The 6160-nt window shown below is 31.3% G+C and overlaps 1 long non-coding RNA gene across 1 annotated transcript in view; it reads right to left on the bottom strand.

The window, feature by feature from the left end:
- LOC117118728 overlaps positions 1–5943 on the bottom strand; it is a 9425-nt gene extending 3482 nt beyond the window's left edge. The window contains exons 1-2 of the long non-coding RNA XR_004447086.1: positions 5928–5943; positions 3516–3641 (exon numbers count right to left, since the gene is read on the bottom strand). This is a non-coding gene — a long non-coding RNA (uncharacterized LOC117118728). The remainder of the gene's footprint in view (positions 1–3515; positions 3642–5927) is intronic.
- Positions 5944–6160: the final 217 nt, after the last annotated feature.

The raw sequence follows: 6160 nt of genomic DNA, 5'->3' as shown, positions 1-6160 counted from the left end.
AAAAAAAACTATTGATTAGGCTTAGGTAGTCCAGGCTGGCCCTCTTAATAAATTAACATCATTCCAGTCTATATCTACACTATGAATATGTGTTGTTGTGTCTTCAAGTCATTTAACCCAACTAAAAAGGGGTAACGTACCTCACATTGTGCGCATTGCAATTTTTTATGGACAAATTTACCAGTAAAAATTTTTCAGTTGGGAGAACACTGTTGTACCTAACCAACCAACTAGAAATTTTCCGAGCAAAATAATAATATTAATAATAATAATAATAATAATGCGACATTTATATAGCCATCAGAGCGCTTTAAGTGTTACACTGTTAAAAAAGAAAAAAAAATTGACCCATAGTAGAATAGTGTACCTTTTAGCAGCTTCGTTCCATGGACTACTTTTCAAAATTATGACAATTTAGGGGTTTCAAAGGCTTTAATTAAATGATTTTATAGATACTAATATCTAGGAAATACATTTAATTTTTTTTCTCCCACACAAATTGCAGTTTCCTTCCCAATCGGAGGGGTGCGCCAGGCTCCACTGATGAGCTCCTTCTCCCGCTGGCGAGCCACCCCTGCTGTAACTTCAGATAGCTCTGAATGTAGATGTTCTGAAGATATACAGTAGATGGTTTAAATACAATCTTTGCAGAAGCAAAGGCTGGCTTTGGGTGGGGAGGGGGGAGGGTATGAAAATTGATAATGTGGAACTAATTGGTTGAAAACTCAGATAAATGAGTTTTCTAGAATTAGAAAACTCATTGTATATTTAGATTAACAGATCATACCATTACACCAGGTACATTTTAACTGAAACTTTGAGGTAGCTATGTACAAGAGGTTTATTAATACAGAAATTGTCACAGTCTGAGAGTGTCATTTCTGGCCATCCAGAGGTTCCTATTTTTAAAAAAAATCTCATTTGAGAGGGGAAACACCTTCTCAAACCCTTACTCCAGCTTGGTCCTAAGAGTTCAAGTCCCGCCTGTCGGACAGCTCATGTTATACCAGAGTACACGAGAAGCACACACACAAGACGAGTGACCATTATTCTTTTTTCACGGTAAATGAAGAGGTGTAGCTAGCCACCCTATTCACTCCCCTCCCCAACCCCAACACTAGATCTGCCACTGTTTTCTAGATCTGAGATTTCTAGACACCCAGAGCTAAATACCTTTTCCAATGAAGACTTAATGTTCACTTTTAGCATTTTAACCCACCTAATGGAACTAATTTGCCATCACTGGGGGAGGTGGGGGGGAGAAAGGGGGAACGGGGTGGAAGGATATCCCCAGTCACACTCCTTTGCCCATGATTTGTAAAAATAAATTCAATATTATAAATTTCTAATATGTTTACAACCTATTTTTGGAAGTATTAAATATCAAATTATTTACAATAGAGGGTGGTAATCAGAATTTTGTGAAACTTGAATTTTAATATGAATTTACAAAGGCAGAGGCAAAGCCGTTTTAGTCGTCAATTTTACCAGTAAAAATAACTGACCAACCAGTAAAAATTGAGTGTTGGTAAAATAAAAAAATCTGGCATTCTTTCAATAAATGAACATCATTCCAGTTCAGGCCTAGGCTATGATATACAGATATTTTTTGAAGTCACTGAACTCCAATTACAAGAGGCAATACCTCATGTTGCACATGCTTAGCTGATTAACCATAATTATAAGTACATCTACAGCTGTTTATGTGTTTTATTTGTAATGGATCAGTAAGGAGAAAAGTGCCAATCAACAGACTGGTTTTACAAATAAAATATGGTTACCGGAACTATACAAATAAATATTACATTAATTAGTGTACCAAGAAAGGTTTTAATACAGTTGAACTTGACTAAGTCGAATCCAAAATGGCATTGAAAAATTGTTTGACTATTAGATAAAACCTGTAAAATATGATCAACTTAGAAATGATTTGAGTTAGGCAAAGTTGAATTAGGAAAGTTAGACTGTATATAGAAGAATTATGGTGATTATGGAAATTTATGTTAAAATTTGGTTAAGTGCACATTTTGAACTTCGGTTCGGTTTTAAATGAATTTCTGTTATTTTAAAAACCTATCTTGAATCTTGGGGCTACATTTACTTCTGATAGATCTGTTTAAATTATCTCCAAGATACTGTAGCTTTTAATGTCTATTAAAAATAACATAAATTCAATTGAAACCAAACTTGTTAAAAATGCACACTCAACCTAATTATAAAAACATTTAAGTGGCCATGCTTTCGCCAAGATGCACTGCCTTAAGATAGCGAGATTTATTTTTAAGGAGAGGGTAAAGCAAAGCCAAGTTATTCAACTGCACTGCCTGAATTTGTTATGAATTTAAGACAAATTGAGTAGATTTTAAATTGAGAAATGTGTTAATAAAAAAGTGAAAGTTGTGTACCAAGCATTTACCATTAAATTTCTGTGATCAGATTTAATTATTAACTTTTTCTATTGGCCTTGGCTGTAATTTGCTTGATTTTACTTCCAGAACAGATATTTATATATTTATTTTATGTATAATCAGTGGAGAAATTTTGTACAGCAATTTAGTTTGCTTTTTGTTAATCCTGTCTCTGATTTTTGATATTGTTTCTATTCGCTTTGTATTTGTTGGATGAAATAAATAAAAAAAAATGAAATGAAATGAATATCAAGCTGCTCCTAACCCCAGAGCCTGAAATAATCATCATATTGAACTCCTGGAATCACCTGGAATGTGATACAATGGGAGTGGAATATGGAATAGGATGGAAGCAGCTGTCAGCCAGAATGGCTGCCAATAAATAAAGGCTTATGGAATGCTGGTAATGCATGCACAATTAATAATAGAGCAGGCCTACAGTACTTCCACTAAACACAAGCACACACAACATGTACACTTACAGTGATTGAACAGTACTTTAACATGCTAATTTAAACATACAGTGCTTTGTTTATATTGCATATAAGCCAAACAGTATTACATGAAGAGAAATGCGCAGACGACCAGGCCAACTTTATAGTTGCTCAACATTTGAACTACCAAAACAAAATAAAAATATAAGAAATAAGATCGTGTTAACACCATCATACTGTAATAATTCAACCACTGAGAACAATATTATATTATATGTTATAATTATAGAAATATAGCATGGCATAGGCCTATATATATATATAATTATTTTAAGACAAAAACCTGTGCAGAATAAATTCATTCAAGTTCAAATAGCCTAGCTAGGCCTACCTTCTTTCTCTAATCTAAATGATGTTTTGTTCTGTAATTCTGAACTGAACCACCATTTAACAATAAGCGAGCGTACTGTACAGTACTGTATTGTGCATGCATCACCTAGACTAGGAAGGGCCTAGCTACCCTGACCGGCTAGGCCTAAAAAGCGACATCAAATTTAATCAGTCCAGACTTACTCCACACATAAAGTGTACGACTAAACACTATTGTCAGCAAAATCAGATTTGTTTTAACTAATTAAGACAATATTTTACACGTAGGCCTACATTTACTTACATTTTTTAGGTAAAAATGTTCAGGTCTGTGTTTCAGGCAACTTCCATGTGTTGTTGTTTACTTGCGAAGCGCCACCTGTGGTTGTAGAACAAGAGCGACCGCTCACACTGTCCGCACGTTGAAGAGCTAATAAGATAGAAATTATTAAATAAAAATAGAAAGTTTATTTGTACAAAAAAATAAATAAATAAAAAAGATACATACAATTGAACAAAAATATATTCTTAAAATTGGAAAAAAATATTGAATATCTATAAGCGATTTGAACCCATGACCTTAAGGTCTTAAGAACACATAGATAAATAGAAAGTTTATTTGTACAAAAAAAAAATAAAAAAGATACATACAATTGAACAAAAATATATTCTTAAAATTGGGAAAAAATGTTGAATACCTCTAAGCGATTTGAACCCATGATCTTAAGAACACATGCTTAACCGACCGCGCGATTCGACGTGCGTTATATTAATGGTAATGGATAATGTACAGTAATTTTTAAATAATTAATCTAAAATAGGGCATTTTAGGCCAAAATAAATAAATATAAAAAAAATTCCCAAGCTTTGAATTACCTAGAACCTTAGGACTAGAGCATTAGCAAGTTTGTCCACCCAAGGTCATCATAACCAACTCTTCAAAACATATGGGCGGGACTTGAGGGGGTGGTCAAACCAACATTCACAAAACTGGTCTGACCACAAATAGCGCCACCAACCAAAAAAAAAAGGAATGGGAATATATGATATACTAATTTAGAAAAACCAAAATTTTCCTTTACTTTTTTCCTACTAATTTTCTACTGCACGCAGGCTAACATGGTCGGGGCTGAGGTGAGAATATTTTTAGAATATGGACCTCAATGTGCCCAGAAATTGCACTCTCATACTTTTAAACCTCGCCGATACTATATATTTACGTATAAAAATAATATATCAACAATACAATACAACAATTATTTTTCTTTTTACAATTATTTTTTTGCCCTTTAGGCAAACGATACAATATACAAAATATAATACAAATCAATACTGTAAGTCAAACGAACATAACATTAACTAGTACATTAAATTTTTTTTGGCCAGTCATTAGCTGCCGGCCAGGAAAGCACACAAGCAGCCTAAACCACTGCCACCAACAAATAATGTGTCCTCTAACTAATAACTACTAACAAATCACATAAAACGACAGATACAGTAAATATAAATAAATAAAGCACTGCATTATTATATTAAGTCTATAATTTATACATGTTGATGCTAATAAAAACTTAAATATTAAATTAGTTATACGTGATTAAATTAGATTTGAATATTTATATAATAGAACAAATTATATATTTTATGAAACTGAATGAATTTTGGAATTATATGTTTTTTTTTTATTATTTATAATTAAATATTAAATTAAATATACAAAATTTGAAATAAATATTTATAGTTTATACATTAACAAGTCATATATTTATGAAGTATAAAGATAAATAAAATTCTTTAATTTTACATTTTGTACTAAATCTGCTTTACCAATTCAATTGGTTTAACATTTTAAATGAATTATTGAATTTTATATTCTTTTAAAATTTATAATTAAATACCGTATTAAATTAAATATACAAAATTAGAAATAATAGTTTATACATTAACAAGTCATATATTTATAAAGTATAAATATAAATAAAAATTCTTTGATTTTACATTTTGTATGTCATCATCAGGAATGATGACATAATCATTAATATCGAAATATTGAATCCCGACACGATACGGTAGTGTGTATTTCGATACTTTGAGTATGTATCATACTATCTCAACATTTTAATCAATGGATAAATAGTGTTCTAGTTTACTTTCAAAATTACTCAATTTTATTAGGATGAATACAGTAAACATAATACTATAACTATATCTTCATACAAACATTTTGTTCATGATATAATATTCATTGACTGACTGAATTCATTCGATGCTCTTAACACGCACGTGCAAGATATAAAGTGAACTGTATAAATAGATATTAATGAATATGAGCATCAGGAACGCCCATTAGGCCGGAGTCCAGCCCACTTCCAATAAATTTAAAGATATAGGCCTCTGTCATGAGCTGAAAGATGAAACATTTAATTCCATGGATAATTAAATAATTAGGTAAGTTTACAATTGAATGTCATGAGAAAATTGTATTCTTGTCAATTGTTAAATAACATGAATATAGATAGAGTCAACTTAAGGATTATGTAGTAAAATGTTCGTAAATAAGAGAAAATGAGAAAAAACGTTGACATCAAAAGGAAGCAATGTTGAAGTCACCGGGCAAATGGTTGAACTAAAACAAGCATATAAATTGACGAAACGTACGTGTGAATTGTGTTACTAGTAATTCAGGAAACGGTAGTTTACGTTCAGATAAACTTACACAAAGCACGGAAGACTCTTTCAGACGCCGGCTACAACACCATATCCCAAAATAAATAACCTTACCTGAATATGAAACGGAGTAATAAAATACTGAATTATATTTAAATTCAATTTTTTTAAATCCAATATGGAAATAGCAGATATGGAAATAGCAGTGACTACATTTTTGTGTTATTAGAATTATATATATATATATATTATAATTATATTTAAATTCAATTTTTTTTATCC

Source organism: Anneissia japonica, unplaced genomic scaffold (genome assembly GCF_011630105.1).
Source record: "Anneissia japonica isolate Jap-2015-1 unplaced genomic scaffold, ASM1163010v1 scaffold1951_len603592_cov169, whole genome shotgun sequence".
NCBI classification, from domain to species: Eukaryota; Metazoa; Echinodermata; class Crinoidea; order Comatulida; family Comatulidae; genus Anneissia; species Anneissia japonica.
The sequence above is the reverse complement of the archived record's forward strand: the minus strand, read 5'-3'. Positions and strand labels throughout refer to the sequence as shown.